An 18644-nucleotide genomic window follows, 5' to 3' on the forward strand; every position below is an offset into this window, starting at 1 on the left:
TATCAATTAAATTCATTGAAAAAATAGTTTAAAGCCTATTTAAGATTATGAGAGCACATGTTTTCCACATTGACTTTTATTTAAATTTTTTTTCATGTTCCCTATGAAAACTCTGGAAGTAGGGGGCTGGAAATTATATATTACTCTTGCATTGGTGTCACCTGGCCTTGGAGAGTAGCAGGAATACTTCTCCAGCGAATCACCATTTTGAAGATGGGCCAGATGTGTGGCAGTGTTATGGTGGGCAGGGAAGTCTCAAAATAACATGCTACAGTCTGCCTATGACTCATCAGTGTGTGTGTGTGTGTGTGTGTGTGTGTGTGTGTATGTGTTCTCATGCAATGTTTTTGGCCAAATGGTGCTTAAAAATACTGACAATATTTTACCTCAGCTTGAATCTTGTGATTATCAACTGTGGATTTTCAAGAAAGATGCAAAGAGGCAAATGACTAAAAGCATATAACTAATTGAGAACTGTAGTCCCCAAGGACTAAGAGTAGTTAACTAGGAGTACAAATTGGGTATATTGCTGCATTAACTTAAATAGAACCCTGGGAAATAACCATTTAAAAATATATATATTATTGAACTAGTTGGTATTAAGTAATGGAAAGAGAAGCATTTGATTTTTTGTTCTTTCTGCCATTGTTATGATCTTCCCTATAATGATGAGCTATTATGCTTTTCTGGGATTACTCAAAGATAACGAAAAAGATATTATCCTCATTTTCCAATCAGGACTGCTAGAAAGTCATTGGAATTACAAACATATATAGATTGTAAAGCATTTCAAAGATAGAATGATGGATTCACTTTTATATTTTCTCAAGCTCTTACGTTAGTGCTGTGATTTTACCAAATTAGGAGAGATCCTTATTTTCCATGTGTTTGATTGTCATATTCACTCTGCGTCTTCACTTTTTTGAGGAACTTATTACCAGAAGCTTGGAGTGGGGTCCTGGTTTTCACAAAATAGTTTTGAAGACATTCCTTCTCTATGGGAGATAAAGAGAAAGCGTCTTGAGGAAGCAGGTTAAAGTTGGGGATCAAATCTTGTTTTAGAAAAAAGGGAAAAGGAGGGGAGGAGATAATAGGGTAAAAATATGAATTCACTCTTCTGAGAGCTGCGTGTGGTATTTCAACAGGAGAGATGCTTCTTTCTCCCCTTTTAAGGGTGGTGGATCTGGACTTGCAGCAAGAACAAGGGTCAGATGTGTTTTGTTTACAAAATCCTATACATTTGATTTATTTTAAAAATTTAACAGTCAAATAGATCATTTAATCATATATTTCACATTCATGAAGTATAAAAGCATATTACAATGAAAACTCTTTGTGCTCTTTGGACCTCCCATCACTTAGTTCTTCTTTCATGAGGCAACAAATGTGATAATTCTTCTGTAGCTTTCCAGAGATATTTTATATTTTTTCCAAGCAAATTTATATGTATAAATATTTTTTCTTCTCTTTTACATAAATGGTAACATAACATACCCAGTGTTCTTGCATCTTGCTTTTTCAGTTAATACATGTAGAACTCTTTCCTTTTTTTTTTTTTTTAAGATTTTATTTATTTATTTGACAGAGAGAGAGGCATAAAGCACTAGTGGAGGTGGGGGGTGGGGAATGACAGAGGGAGAGGGAGAAGCAGATGCCCCGCTGAGCAGGGAGCCTGATGAGGGCTTGGTCCCCGGACTCTGGGATCATGACCTGAGCTGAAGGCAGATGCTTAACCAACTGAGCCACCCAGGTTCCCCAACTCTTTCTTTATTCATACAAAAGAGTAGTCCCTATTCTGTTTTTATGGGTTGCTTAGTAGTCCATTGTAAGGATGCACTATAAATTATTTAATTAGTTGACTACGGATAAATGTGTAAGTTTCTTCCAATCTCTTGTAAAAATGCAGTGCTGGTAAGAGTGTAAAATGGTGCAGTTCCGGTGTAGAAGAATTTGGAAGTTCCTTAACAAGTTAAAAATAGAATTTCCATATGATCCAGAAATTCTACTTCTAGGTATATAACCAAAACAATTGAAAGCAGAACCTCAAATACCTATTTACTGATGTTCATAGAAGCATTATTAACAATAGCCAAAGGTGGAACCAACCCAAATCTGCATAAATAGGTGGATGGATAAACAAAATGTGCTATATACATACAATGGAATAATTATTTTGCCTTAAAAAGGGAAGGAAATTCTGATACATGCTCCAAGGTGAATGAATCTTAAAACCATTATCCTAAGTGAAATAAGCCACAAAAGGACAAATATTCTATGACTCCACTCAAATGCACTACCTAGGATACGCAAATTCACGAGACAGGACGTAAAATAGTGGCTGGGAGGAGGGAAATGGGGAGTTATTTTTTGATGGGTAAGAGTTTCTATTTGACAAGGTAAAAAAAATTCTGGAAATAGATAGTGGTTGTCATTATACAACAATGTGAATGTACTTAATGCCAGGAATTACATACTTAAAAATGCTTTAGGTAGTAAATTTTATGTGTATTTTAGCGCAATTAAAAAAATAGCTCCCCCAAATCCAACACTGAGCAACCTTGTATGCCGAATTTTGCATGCTTGGAGTATATCACCTAAAAAATTTGTGAGGTGTGCAAATGATAGTTTGCATTTGATAGTTATTTACCTTTCCAACAATAGGGTATTAAGTTGCCCGTTTCTGCACATCCTAACAATGTATTCAATTAAACTTTTCTTTTTTTAGCAACCTGATAGGTGAAAAATCATTGCTTTTTTGTTGTTGTTATTAGGAATAAAAGGAAACTGTAAACTTTCTCGAGGGGGGTGGAGTTAGGATCCCATTGGCCTTTTGTATTTGAATGGGGAAGATGAGGCACATTTGAGCTTTTAATCTATGCCCAAATGGAAACTGGATTTGAGTGATACATTATTCATTAATTTTTAAATGGCCTTAGCCAGATGTGGATTAAAAAGTTTGCCCAAATGTCATATATGGTATGTTTCAACCTGTATACTTTGTAATATGGGGGAATTTCAACTTTTTTCCCAGTTAATTTATCAAGCCTCTAACAATAAACGGTATACAATGCCTACCTCAAGGAGCTCACAGTGTGATGGGGGAAGCTACCCAAATAAATAGGCTGTTGCAATTGCAGTGTGGAGTGAATGTAGATTGCTATAGAAATATGACTGGGTGGGTCTTTACCCCAGATTTTGGTGGTGAGACACAAGGAAAGCTTTCCAGATTATATGTAAACTGAGTCCTTTATGACAAGGAGTTAGGCAGATGGGGTAGGGGAGGGGAAAGAGGGGTGGATGATTTGAGGAATCTGGAAAAGGAAAAAAAAAAAAACAGTTCATTGCAAGGTTCTGAGCCAAGAAAAAGTGTGGAACCTTGAGAACATTCCAGGTAGTTCAGGTGGGCTTCAGCTTAGAATGAGGGAGTTCCTCTGATTAGCACATTTTTATTCTTCAGTTAAGTCCAGACCTTGGGCAAGTCTGAGGCTCTCTGTCTTGCCTGTGGAGTTTCTCCTGGCCGGAGCTTGACAAGGGGTTTTCACTTTCACTCTTGGTTGACAACAAAGTCGATAATAATTCTTTTTCGTGTTTTGAAATTCTTGATATCAGGGCCATAGTATGTGTAAGTAACAAGCCTACCTGTCCCTTCCCTGCTTCCTCTCCATTTTTCTGATTCCTTTTTCTCTCTTTGACTCAAACATCTTATTTCTTTTTTCAGATCCTTCTGAAATCTCACCTGTATTACCAGGCCTTTCTCCAAAGCCTTTCCTAGTTCTGCTCACCTTTTACTTACTAATCATTTGTTTCTTTTCCAATTTTTTATTGAGCATTGCTTTTGTGCTAAACACAGGGTGAGATGCTGAGGATATTGGGATGAATGAGACCCATCCCTGCCCTCAGGTTGATACTATCTGAGTGCTTTATTACCTTTATTATAGTGATTTTCACAACTTGCCTTGTATTACAAGACAACCTAATTAGTCTGAGAGCATTTTGATTTGTGTGCCTTTAGGCATAGCACAGTCCCTAGGACATCCAAATATGTATTGTCCAACCATTTCACTTGGATGGTGAGGAGGGAAGGAGAGTAAAGGGAAGGAGGGGAGAGTGAGAGAGAGAAAGAAAGAGAGAGAGAGATTGATGGAACATTTACTCTATACCAGGCAATTGGATAAGTGCTTTACAGCTATTATCTCATTTAACTTTTCTCAGAACACCATAGAGCAGGAATGATTAGTTTCTCCATTTCACATGGTAGGAAATTGAGAAACAGTGCTTAAATAACTTGCCCAGGTCACATTGCTGAGAAGTGGCAGAGCCAGGATCCACCCCTGTAGAGTCTGGTTGTAGGGCTCTTGTTTTTAGCCACTGTGCTAAACTGATTTTCCTCTCAGTCATCATTCCAGTCACACAATCAACAGCATAACTGCAGTTTACTTGTGATTCTGCTTTACTGATTTTGATGTCCCCAATGTTCAGTGGCCTGTGTTTGTGTGTTTTACTAAATTTGAGTCCACAGCTAGTTGTAGTACGGAGCTGGTGAGCTCCAGAAAACAGGTAGCATTTGTATTTATCTAGTTTTACATGATGCTGATAGACAGATGTCTGTATGTGTGGAACCTCTAAATGCCATGAGATGATGATAATGTAGCTGATTTATGTTTACCAGATAGGTCCCCAAAGCTGCTTAGAAGCTGGCATAAAATCAAAGGCAACTTTCGGATAGCTGTGACGTGACAGTCGATCTTCAGGGCTCTGCTTGAGCTACTTTTTGGTGTGGTTTAGACCAGGGCTTCACAAGCTTGTCTACTCAAGTCTTATAGCAGTGGGCAATAAAGCATATGTGCCTCTGTGATCTGGTGATGAAACAAGGAATGATCAAGATATACCATGCCTTGATGTCTCCAGGTTTTATCTTAAAATTAAATGTTTGTTTTAATATCTAATAATAAATACTAATCTGATAATAATCTAGCCATACTTATTTTAAAATGACAAGGTTTTTGATTATTTACCATCAAATAAAATGGGCACTGCAGGAAGTATGGCATTATTTTCTGCAATTCAGAGGTCTCCCAGCCATACTAGCTGCTCAGACCTCACTTGGAAGAAAACTGGTTAGATAAAACTGTTACAGAGCATTTGAGGTGTGGCCACTTAAAATGGTTACTGTCATACCAATTCAGGGATGAGAGGGTCCACAAGCTTGTCTTTGCCAATGCACAATGTAAGGCTGACTACCCTTTCTAAGAATGGCTGTTTGAATCACAGTTATTTGATGTCCGTATGTGTGGAGGCAGATAGGAGCTCTCCTACAAGCAGTCTGGACTAATGTAATGTTATTAAGATGATCAGCAGTATCTCCCTGCCCGTGCAATTCAAAGTTAATGTGACTTGAACCCCAGTCCACAGTGGTCCCCATGATTTCTTTACATTTATAAGGGCTCATATTTTGATGCTTTTTCTGGTTTAGCGTTTTGCATCCGCGAGTGTTTTCTGTTTCGTTTTTTGTCCACCTGGATGCAGAATTTAGTGCCTCCACTAATTTACTACCCCAGTTCCACTCATACTAAGCTTTTTCCGAGTTTGTAATTGTACTATCTGAAGAATTCAGTCTCCCAACAATTTCACTAACTCTCTGGTCTTTTCTCCCTACCCTGACTTTCTTTTCTTTCACTCCTTCCCTTTTAGAAGCAGATGACTCTGTCTCATGCCATGTAGTTTCATGCTCTCCTCTGAGTCCTTGGCCTCAGCTGACATTCCTGCCCTGTAGGACTCACCTACCCCAAGTGGTGCTACTGAAGAAGCATTTTTCCAACAAAGGCAATTCTTTCACTAAGAGTAATTCTCATACCAGTTGCCAAGAGAATAAAATGTTCTTCATCTAACCGCCCCCTCAATAATAAAGTAACAAAGGTTGAGAGTGATTTATTTTCTGTTAAAAAAATAAATTAGAACAGACTCAAGGTTATCTCAGTAATAATAGCACTCTCTCTCCCTTGCATTCCAATATGCTGTGTTGAATGGAGAGAAAGGCATGAAGTTATAGCTTGCTCAAAGGGAATTGAGCGTAGGGGTGCTATCTGTGTATTACAGGGGACACAAAAGCTCTTCTACTTTGCCTGATTTCTGAGTTGTTATCTAGCATCTGCTTCTACATCCCCAAAGTTGAATTTACAACCTCCTAGAGCAGCATATAGTTCTTTGGGCAATTCTGACAATTTAGAAAATCATTCTTTATAGTAAACAATAGCAGCCTTCTGGAGCTTCCATCCTTGAATTCTAACCCTATTTGCATGAACTCTGACTAATTTGACTTGAGTTACATTAGTCCAGGGTTACATACTATCCCAAAATGTATATTTGAGAAACTCCTTTCCTGCTCCAACTGTCTAGATGACTCTTCATTACTGAGAGAATAAAATCTTACCACCCTCTGCTTTCCCCTTTTCTTTTGTCTCTCTGAGTCCAAGTTCTTCTAATTCCCAAGCAGATATGTTACTTTGTTTTTGTTCTGCTTTCCCACCATTAAAAAAAAAAAGTTTTCCAACCTGTCCCATCTCCACTGATCAGCATCTTATTTATATTCCAATGGTGCACTTACCGTTAAGCCTTCCTTGATTTCTCCAGTCAAATGAGTTGCTGCTATCTCTGGACTCCTTGTCATTACTTTATTTCTATGCTGTCTAATATAGAAGTGACTAGCCACATGTGACTGTTGAGCAATTGAGATGTAGCTAGTCCAAACTGAGATATGCTGTTAAATATAAATTTAACAATAAATTTTGTACTGGGTTCAAAGACAGTATAAAAAACAAGGTGTAAATAGCTCATTAGTAATTTTTTATGTTGATTCTATGTTGAAATGGTAAGATTTTGGTTATATGGGTTCATATAAAACATATTATTTGAATACCTTTTATTTCTTCTTATTGTCTGATTGCTGTTGCTAGAACTTCTAGTACTACATTGAACAATAGTGGCGAGAGTGGGCATCCTTGTCATGTTCCTGATCTTAAGGGAAAGGCTCTCAGCTTTTCCCCATCGAGAATGGTGTTATTCACTGCGGGCTTTTCATAGATGATTTTTATGAAATTGAGGAATGTTCCCTCTACCCCTACACTGTTAAGAGTTTTAATCGGGAAAGGATGCTGTATTTTGTCAAATGCTTTTTTCTGCGTCAATTGAGAGGACCGTATATATATGGTTCTTCTCTCTCCTCTTATTAATATGTTCTATCACATTGATTGATTTGTGAATGTTGAACCACCCTTGTTGCATTCCAGTGATAAATCTCACCTAGTTTGGGTTTTTTTTCATTTTATTTTATTTTATTTTAGTATTCCAAAATTCATTGTTTATGCACCACACCCAGTTCTTTATGCAATATGTGCCCTACATAATATCCACCACCAGGCTCACCCACTTTTAATGAGAAAGAACTGAAAGCCTTTCCTCCAAGTTCAAGAATGAGACAAGGATGTCCACTCTCACCATTTTTATTCAACATAGTACTAGAAGTCCCAGCCACAGCAATAAAAAAACAGAAAGAAAGAAATAAAAGGTATCCAAATTAAGGAAGAAGTAATACCTTCACTATTTGCAGATGACATGATACTATACATAGAAAACCTGAAAGACTTCATTAAAAACCTGTTAGAACTCATAAACGGACTCACCAAAGTCACAGGATACAAAATCAATGCACAGAAATCTGTAGCATGCCTACGCACCAATAATGAAGCAGTAGAAAGAGAAATTAAGAAAACAACCCCGTTTACAATTGCACTAAATAATACAATCTTTAAAAAAAGATACCTGTGAATAAACCCAACCAAAGAGGTGAAAGACCCATACTCTGAAAACTATAAAACACTTTCTTTCTGAAAGAAATTGAAGATGACACAAAGAGATGGAAAGACATCCTGTGCTTGTGGATTACAAGAATGAACACCCTTAACATGTCTATACTACACAAAGCAATCCGCACATCCAAAGAAATCCCTATCAAAATATCAATAGCATTTTTCACAGAACTAATCCTAAAATTTGTATGGAACCACAAAAGACCCTGAATAGCCAATGCAATCCTGAAAAACAAAACAAAACAAAACTGGAGGCATCACAATTACAGACCTCAAGCTATACCACAAAGCTGTAGCAATCAAAACAGTAGGGCACTGACACAAAAACAGACACATAGATCAATGGAATGGAAAAGAAAACCCAGAAATGAACCCATAATTATATGGTCAACTAATCTTCAACAAAGCAGGAAAGAATATCCAATGGGAAAAAGACAATCTCTTCAACAAGTGGCATTGGGAAAACTGGACAGCTACATGCAAAAGAATGGAACTGGACCACTTTGTTACACCATATATAAAAATAAATTCAAAATGGATGAAAGACCTAAACGTGAGACCTGAAAGCATAAAAATCCTAGGAAAGAGCACAGGCAATAATTTCTCTGACACCAACTGCAGCAACTTTTTTTCTAGATAGGTCCCCTCAGATAAAGGAAACAAAAGCAAAAATAAACTACTGGCACTACACCATAATAAAAAGCTTCTACCCAGCAAAGGAAACAATTAACAAAACCAAAAGGTAACCTATGGATTGGGAGGAGGTATTTGAAAATGATGTATCCAATAAAGGTCCAGTATCCAAAATATATAAACTCAACTTCTAGAAAAAGTTGTTGATACAACTCAACATCCAGAAAACAAATAATCCAATTTAAAAATGTGCAGAAGACACAAACAGACATTTCTCCAAAGAAGACAAACAGATGCATGGCTGGGTTGCTTAGTCTGTTAAGCATCCAACTCTTGATTTCTGCTCAGGTGTTGGTCTCAGGGTCACGAGTTCAAGCCCTGCATTGGGCTCCACCCTGGGTGTGGAGACTGTGTATATAACTTTTTGATCCCGGCATTCAAAAAGAGATCTTTTCCTGTGCTTGTGTGTTTTTTCCCCAAAGTCTTACTGTAATCACTACATTTGGATTACTGGCATTGTAACTGAGTTCAGGGAAAGATTTGGTTTCTACAGGGTTTCCAGACTTTTTGTTGACAAAATGATGGACTGCTTTTCTGTGGTCTTTGTTTGTATCAGGTTTAAAGGTAAATTTGAAATTTGCTTTCTTTGCATCCAAATATTTTAAAAGGTCCAATGCTGCTTCTTCAGATACCAAGTAACAGAGTTCCTTAAATTAAAGATTGGGTATTAAAACAATCTCACTGTTTTTACTAACAGTTATTAAAAAGGGGAATTTCTGCCTAACAGCATTATGCAAAATAGCCTTTTGGTTTTTGTCAAGGATTCTGCCCAGTGAGAATTCAGGAGATAATCCAATTAGCTCAGTTATAGAATTCTACTTCTCTTTTATATCACAGGCAAAGTGATACAGTAATTCATTGGTTTTTTCATCTAACAAGTTGCCTAAAACATCAACTTTTTCTTCTTCACCTTTGGAAGTTCCATAATTGATGATATATTCCTTTTCTGAAAGAGACTGATCATTCTGGTCATCATCAGAGCACCCAGTGAAAGCATTGACTTCTTGGTTCCTTCCCTCTCACGTCCAAGTTAAGGAATTCCTGGGCACAACGCAAATATCACCTAGTTTTGATGGATATTCCTTTTAATGTACTGTTGGATCCTATTAGCTAGGATCTTGTTGAAAATTTTGGCATGCATATTCATCAGGGATACTGGTCTGAAATTCTCCTTTTTGATGGGGTCTTCTCCAAAGAAGACATACAAATGGCTAACAAACACATGAAAAACTATTCATCATCATTAGCTATGAGGGAAATTCAAATCAAAACCACATTGAGATAACACCTTATACCAGTTAGAATAGCAAAAATTGACAAGGCAAGAAACAACAGATGTTGGAGAAGATGTGAAGCAAGAACTCTCTTACACTGTTGGTAGGAATGCAAGTTGGTACAGCCACTTTGGAAAACAATGTGGAGGTTCCTCAGAAAGTTCAAAATAGAGCTACCTTATGACCCTGCAATTGCACTACTGGGTATTTACCCCAAAGATACAGATGAAGTGAAAAGAAGGACCACGTGCACCCCAATGTTCATAGCAGCAATGTACAAATAACCAAACTGTGGAAAGAGCTGAGATACCTCTCAACAGATGAATGGATAAAGAAGATGTGGTCCATATATACAATGGAATATTATTCAGCCATCAGAAGGGATGAATAACTAACTTTTATGTCAACATGGATGGAACTGGAGGAGATTATGCTAAGTGAAATAAGTCAAGAAGAGAAAGTCAATTATCATATGATTTCACTTATCTGTGGAACATAAGGAATAGCATGGAGGACATTAGGAGAAGGAAGGGAAAAATGAAGGGGGGAATCAGAGGGGAAGATGAACCATGAGAGACTATGGACTACAGGAATCAAACTGAGGGTTTTAGAGGGGATGGGGGGAGGGGGAATGGGTTAGCCCAGTGATAGGTATTAAGGAGGGCATGGATTGCATGGAGCACTGGGTGTTATTCACAAACAATGGATCATAGAACACTTACATCAAAGACTAAGATGTACTGTGTAGTGACTAACATAATAAACGAAAAAATAATAAAATATACCAACATGGGAAAAAAGTTTTAAAACATAAAACATATTAAGTTAACCTCACTTAAAAAATCTTTTCAATGTGGCTTCTAGAAAATTTAAAATTATATATATGGCTTACATTATAATTCTATCAAACAACTCTGCTTTAGACCATTATGTAGGATTCAAAGTTAAGTACCTTGCACTATCACTGTGTGTGCATTTCATTCCCTGCTGCTAGAGTTTAAGGTCACTGAGGTCATGGACTTATAACCTGCTATTCCTCAATTACTCTCCCAAAGAGCCTTTTATTCAGTGGATGTTGAATATATGCTAATGAAACAAAATAGAAAACTTTTTTTTAAAAAAAGATTTTGTTTATTCATCTGAGAGAGAATGAGAGAGAGCATGAGGAAGGGGGGAGGTGGTCAGAGGGAGAAGCAGACTCCCTGCTGAGCAGGGAGCCCGATGTGGGACTCAGTCCTAAGATTCCAGGGTCATGACCTGAGCCGAAGGCAGTTGCTTAATCAACTGAGCCACCCAGGCACCCACAAAATAGAAAACTTTTTATCAGTTCAGAAATTCAAATGCCTACAGAAGCCAGGCAGATAGCATAATTATATGAAGTAAGCGGGGTTTAACAGGGATCTGGTGTCAGGGACACAGTAGAATTTAGGAGTCACTTAGCAGGGACCATGTGGTCAATTGGAAATTCAGAGATATGTAAAGGAGGCAGCCACTTTTCCCCATCAGCTGAATTGTTGCCACATAGGAATGGAGGTCTAGGGTTGCCTAAGTTTCCAGTCTTGCAAGAGAAGCTGAATATCTGGACTTCTGTGTGAATTTAACTGATCTTTTATGTTCCTTAATTCTTAAGTTTGTATGAGCCAACCAAAACAGGTTGGTGGCCTAGATACAGCCTGAAAGTTACCAGTGTGTGCTTCTCTTCCAAAGGGTAAAATGGAATTTACTTGCAGTTCCATGTTAGAATAGAGTAAAACAAGATTTATTATTGTGGCTTTGATCAAGAAGGGGCTGGAATTTGGGACCTTGAATTTGCAGATTGTTTAGAAAATTATTGATAGATGGTATTACCAAACATTTTCAAATACTTTGCTGGAAAACATACCCCCTGCAGAATTTCTCAAGACTTAGACCCTTACACACAAAAAAAATAAGGATGTGGAATCTATGAAATATTTATTGACTGAAGTGTGATACCATCAATTTAATGCAAAAGGGAATAAAATGTCTTTCATTCTTAAGTCTGTAACTATTTAGAGTTTAGGTAGTGGTTAAAGAAACTGTTACTTTCTGAATTTTCAGAGCTGTCATTACTTGTATGTGTATGGAAGGAATCTTATGATTGTCTTTTTTCCATACATGAACTGACAAGGTTAGAATGAGCTGAATGCTAGTCAGAACAATGTTGTTTTTAAATGTGTGCTGCTTCTAAGGTAGATTAGCTGTACCCCCTTCTTTGGTTTTCATTTCTTTGAATCTAAAATCAATAGACCAAGTAATGTAAAAGAACTCTGGGTTAGAATTGTACTGGGTGTTGAACAGATACTTATTAGTACTTTATTCTTTTTTTGGCCATTTTTTAAAGCTAGGTAGCTTGTAATCCTAAAAGAAGTCAGTATTCTATTGAGTTGATATGTATAAGTTACTTCAATTTGTTTTGTTCTTTTGCATGTAAATTGAGCACCTGAAATCAAAGATTCTATTTAGTGTTGTCTTTGAAAGTCATCTGTCATGTATTAATTAGTATCTGAGAATTAAAAAAAAAATCTCTAAGCAAATAGAAGGGGCGTGTAATAAGATATGAAATCAAGGAATCAAGATACTACAGTGTTCCTTTTACTTAGACAAATTATACTGTGTATTAAAAGCTAAGAGTAGTTGATATAGAAATCTGAAATATATTTAGATTATTAGTCAAGTATCAGCAAGTTGTAAAGTCATTCTTACTTGTCTGTTAGCCTTTGAATAAGTCTTGAAATCTTTCTGTTCCTCAGTTTCCCCATTTCTGAAGTAGTTGTAATAATCCCATTTGTCTCTTAAGCATAATCATGAACTACTGTAGAAGATGCTGCTCTTTCTGGCAATGTGTTCTGACATCTGGGCAGATAGATATGGTTGTTACTTCCACAGTATATTGATAGAGCAAACATTTTAGAAGAGCAGCCTTGGTTGCTTTAAAGCATCTTATTGTTTACAAAATCATTGAGCAGCTGTTATATTATTATTTAGCTCTACAAACTTGTTATGAAGAGTAGAATAACCATACAAATTAAAATGATCATATGTCAGCTGTATATTTGCATAGATGATCTAATAATCATAACATTAATGGAAATCTCGTAATAGGAGAAAACACCCAGAATTCCAAATAAGAAAACACTGTCATTTTTTGTATTCCCTTCCCGTCCTAGTCCAAATGCATTTGACATTTTTACATAACTGTAATCATAATAGAGATAAAATTTAGTATTGTCTTTTGACAATATACTCTATTTCTCCATATTTCTTTCTTTTTAAATTTTTTATTAAGTCTTTAAATTTTAATTCCAGTATCTTTAACATACCAGGTTATGTTAGTTTCAGGTATGCAATCTAGTGATTCAATAATCCTATACATTACTTAGGGCTCATCATAAGTGTACTCTTTAATCCTCCTCACTCACTTCACCCATTCCCCCACCCACCTCACTTTTAGTAACCGTCACTTTGTTCTCTATAGTTAAGTGTCTGTTTTTTGGATTGCCTCTCTTTTTCCCTTGTTTTGTTTCTTAAATTCCAGAGATGAGTAAAATCACATGGTATTTGTCTTTCTCTGACCGACTTGTTTCACATAGCATTAAACACTCTAGATCTATTCACGTAGCAAATAGCAAGACCTAATTCTTTATTTTTTAATTTAATTTTTGTGTGTGTATGTTCCAAAATTCCGTGTTTATGCACCTCACCCAGTATTCCTTGCAATATGTGCCCTCCATAATACCCACCACCAGGCTTTTTTATGGCCGAATAATACTACATTGTATAAATATACCATCTATTCTTTATTCACCTACCAATGAACATTAGGGCTGCTTCTATAATTTGACTATTATAAATAATATTGCAATTAACATAGGGTTGCATGTATCCCTTTGCATTAGTATTTTTGTGTTTTTGGGATAAGTACCCAGTAGTACAATTATCAAATGATAGGGTAGCTCTATTAGGAGTCTTCCTCATAGAAGAGCTTCCAGGAAGCTCTATGAGGAATCTTCCTCCAAACAGGAATCTGTCTTCCACAATGGCCATACTGTTGGGGAAAATAATCAGAGTGGCGAGAAACCAAGTGACGCTCAGAGGATTAGGAGAACTAGGGTTTATTTTATGCCGGCGGACCAGAATTTCATGTTCTAAATTCTGGGCCCCAGGTGGTGGGGTCACAGGGTTTTTATAGTGGGGTGTAAGGGGTGAGATTTCAAGGGCTATGCTGGCTGCTGGTAGGTGGGTTTAAATGGGGGGGGCAGGGAGCTGCTTTAGGAGGTAAGAGTAGTGCAGGGAGATGGTGGCGGGGGGGGGGCGTCTGGTTACAGAAGTAGAAAGGGCTGGTTATCTCTTGCTCTTTCTATCTACTGGGGCCTGCTAACCCTGGGTCTGTTCTTAGTAATTTTTCTCTTCAGTACCAGTTTGCATTCCCATCAATAGTGTACCAGGGTTCCATTTTCTCCATATGCTTGCCAACACTTGTTATTTCTTGTGTTGGTTTTTTTTTTTAATAATTTTTATTAACATATAATGTATTATTTACCCCAGGGTTACAGGTCTGTGAATCATCAGGCTTACACATTTCACAGCACTCACCATACACATACATTCCCCAATGTCCCTAACCCAATCACCCTATCTCTACCCCCAAATGCCCAGCAACCCTCAGTTTATTTTGTGAGATTAAGAGTCTCTTATGGTTTGTCTCCCTCCCAATCCCATCTGTTTCATTTTTTTCCTTCCCTACCTCCCACAACCCTGGGCTCTGCCTCTCAAATTCCTCATTCAGAGAGATCATATGATAATTGTCTTTCTCTGATTGACCCATTTCACTCAGCATAATACCCTCTAGTTCCATCCACGTCATTGCAAATGGCAAGATTTCATTTCTTTTGATGGATGCATAGTATTCCACTGTATATATACATACTGCATCTTCTTTATCCATTCATCTGTTGATGGGCATCTAGGTTCTTTCCATAGTTTGGCTGTTGTGGACATTGCTGCTATAAACATTCGGGTGCATGTGCTCCTTCAGATCACTACATTTGTATCTTTAGTGTAAATACCCAGTAGTATGATTGCTGGGTTGTAAAGTAGTTGTATTTTCAACTTTTTGAGGAACCTCCATGCTGTTTTCCAGAGTGACTGAACCAGCTTGCATTCCCACCAACAGTGTAAGAGGGTTCCCCTTTTACCAATCCTCTCCAACATCTGTCATTTCCTGACTTGTTAATTTTAGCCATTCTGACTGGTGGGAGGTGGTACCTCACTGTGGTTTTGATTTGTATTTCTCTGATGCTGAGTGATGTTGAGCACTTTTTCATGTGTCTGTTGGCCATTTGGATGTCTTCTCTGCTGAAATGACTGTTCATGTCTTCAGCCCATTTCTTGATTGGATTATTTGTTCTTTGGGTGTTGTGTTTGATAAGTTCTTTATAGATTTTGGATACTAGCCCTTTATCTGATATGTCATTGGCGAATATCTTCTCCCATTCTGTCAGTTGTCTTTTGGTTTTGTTGGCTGTTTCCTTTGCTGTGCAGAAGATTTTGATCTTGATGAAGTCCCAATAGTTCATTTTTTGCCCTTGCTTCTCTTGCCTTTGGCGATGTTTCCAAGAAGAAGTTACTGTGACTAAGGTTAAAGAGGTTGCTGCTGGTGTTCTCCTCAAGGATGTTGATGGATTCCTGTCTCACATTGAGGTCTTTCAACCATTTTGAGTCTATTTTTGTGTGTGGTATAAGGAAATGGTCCGATTTTGTTCTTTTGCATGTGGCTGTCCAATTTTCCCAACACCATTTGTTGAAGAGACTGTCTTTTTTCCATTGGACATTCCTTCCTGCTTGGTTGAAGATTAATTGACCATAGAGTAGAAGGTCCATTTCTGGGGTCTCTCTACTGTTCCATTGATCTGTGTATCTGCTTTTGTGCCAATACCATAGTGTCATGATGATTACAGCTTTGTAATAGAGCTTGAAGCCTGGAATTGTGATGGCCACCAAGTTTGGTTTTCTATTTCAGCATTCCTCTGGCTATTTGGGGTCTTTTCCATATAAATTTTAGGATTATTTGTTCCATTTCTTTGAAAAAAATTGATGGTATTTTGATAAAGATTGCATTCAATGTGTAGATAGTTCTAGGTAGTATAGACATTTTCACAGTATTTGTTCTTCCAGTCTATGAGGATGGAACATTTTTCCATTTCTTTGTGTCTTCCTTAATTTCTTTCATGAGTACTTTATAGTTTTCTGAGTGCAGATACTTTGCCTCTTTGGTTAGGTTTACTCCTAAGTATCTTATGGCTTTGGGTGCACTTGTAAATGGAATCGACTCCTTAATTTCTCTTTCTTCTGACTTGATGTTGGTGTATAGAAATGCCACTGATATCTGTGCATGGATTTTATATCCTAAAACTTTACTGAATTTCTGCATGAGTTCTAGCAGTTTTGGAGTGGAGTCTTTGGGGTTTTCCACATAAAGTATCATATCATCTGCAAAGAGTGAGAGTTTGACTTCTTCTTTGCCGATTTGGATGCCTTTTATTTCTTTTTGTTGTCTGATTGCTGGGGCTAGAACTTTTAGTACTATGTTGAATAGCAGTGGTGATAGTGGACATCCCTGCCATGTTCCTGACCTAGGGGAAAAGCTCTCAGTTTTTCCCCATTGGAATGATATTCACTGTGTTTTTCATAGTTGGCTTTTATGATATTGAGGTATGTACCCTCAATGTGTACCCTGTGAAGAGTTTTGATCAAGAAAGGATGCTGTACTTTGTTAAATGCTTTTTCAGCATCTATTGAGAGTATCATATGGTTCTTGTTCTTTCTTTTATTAATGTATTGTATCACATTGATTTATTTGCAGATGTTGAACCAACCTTGCAGACCAGGAATAAATCCCACTGAGTCATGGTGAATAATCCTTTTAATGTACTGTTGGATCTTATTGGCTAGTATTTTGGTGAGAATTTTTGCATCTGTGTTCATCAAGGATATTGGTCTGTAATTCTCCTTTTTGGTAGGGTCTTTGTCAGGCTTTGGGATCAAGGTAATGCTGGCCTCATAAAAAGAGTTTGGACATTTTCCTTCCATTTCTATTTTTTGGAACAGTTTCAGGAGAATAGGTATTAATTCTTCTTTAAAGGTTTGGTAGAATTGCCCTGGGAAGCCATCTGGTCCTGGGCTCTTGTTTGTTGGGAGATTTTTGATGACTTCTTTAATCTCCTTACTGGTTATGAGTCTGTTCTTGTTTTCTGTTTCTTTCTGATCCAATTTTGGTAGTTTATATGTCTCTAGCAATGCATCCATTTCTTCCAGATTGTCTAATTTTCTGGTTATAGTTGCTTATAATATGTTCTTATAATTGTTTGTATTTCTTTGGTGTTGGTTGTGATGTCTCCTCTTTCATTCATTAATTTAATAATTTGGGTTCTTTCTCTTTTCTTTTTGATACGTCTGGCCAGGCGTTTATCAATCTTATTAATTTTTTCAAAGAAGCAGCTCCTAGTATCGTTGATCTATTCTGTTGTTCTTTTTGTTTCTATTTCATTGATTTCTGCTCTGTGTTTTATGATTTCCCAATCTCTGGCCCCATAGGAGCTGCAAGCACAGGTCCCCTCTCCTCAGTGTGCCCTCAGAGAAAAGCATCAATCCCTCCCATCTCCCAGGTCTCCAGCTGCACTCTGAACTCACCCAGCCTGTGACCAAGCATTTCTATCTCTGGTGCACAGCCGTGTTTGGAGTCTCTAAGCCCAGCAGATTCCTGCAGCACGCTCCCATGCTGCTTCTCCTGTAGGAGGAAGGAGGGGGTCTCCTTGGATCTGTTGCTTGTGGGTCCCTGCTTGAAGTACAGTGGCCCAACTGTGCCTTGGATCATGGTTTTAGGTAACCCTGAGTGGAGAGTCCACTGCTCATCACCGTCTGTGCAGCTGGCTTCCCCGCTCTGATACCTGGGAGCTCTGTCACACTCAGACACCCCAGGTCTTTCTGTGTCCCCATGGGTCCTTAAACCACACTGTTGCCACGAGGGCTCCACCCCCTGCCCCCTGCCCCGCGCTGCCTCCACTTAGCCTCTGGAGTGACATACCTCCATGGACCAGACTTCTAAAAGTTCTGATTTTGTACTCTGCTGCTCTCTTATTTGCCAGGAGCCGGCCCCTTCCCCCGTGGTCTATCCTACCGTCTCTCCGGATTCACTTCTCAGCACATCCTACCTTCCAGAAAGTGGTCAATTTTCTCTTCCTAGAATTGCTGCTGTTCTTCTCTCTCCTGTTGAGTCTGTAGGTGTTCAGAATGCTTTGACAACTATCTAGCTGATCTCCTGGGACCTAATGATATCTTGGTTTCCTGCTCCTCCACTGTCTTTCTCCTTCTATCCTGTGTGCTTATTTATATGGATAAAAGAGAAGGGTTTAAGCCAGTCCCCTACTGTGGTGCATTTGGATCCTCAGTGGATGGAATTTAAATTCTTTTATAAATCAGCAGACACAGACTAGTGGAGGTGATATCCTGGCCTCTTCAAGTTCCCAAATGCGTCACCTGTGCCACTCCTTGTCTAACTACTCTGCTGTCCTAGGATTTCTTAATTAGGACTTGACTAATTTAGATGTCTCTTATAGTTAGTCTAAGAAAATCTAATTCCTGAGTTCATGTGGAATTTTATTTGGTTGAAAATCTCAAGGTATAACATAGCTTTCAATTTAAAAAATAACCCACATGATTCTTTAAAATTATATTTGAATATGTGAAACACTAAAATTGTTTCAAAATAAAAATATATAAAAACTTATGCAAT

At 37.8% G+C, this 18644-nt stretch overlaps 1 pseudogene; it reads right to left on the reverse strand.

Moving 5' to 3' along the window:
• Positions 1–17942, reverse strand: part of LOC116878156 — a 22411-nt pseudogene extending 4469 nt beyond the window's left edge.
• Between the last annotated feature and the right edge of the window lie 702 nt (positions 17943–18644).

The sequence above is a fragment of the Lontra canadensis genome, unplaced genomic scaffold, assembly GCF_010015895.1.
Source record: "Lontra canadensis isolate GAN:19392208 unplaced genomic scaffold, GSC_riverotter_1.0 scaffold56, whole genome shotgun sequence".
Classification (NCBI taxonomy): domain Eukaryota; kingdom Metazoa; phylum Chordata; class Mammalia; order Carnivora; family Mustelidae; genus Lontra; species Lontra canadensis.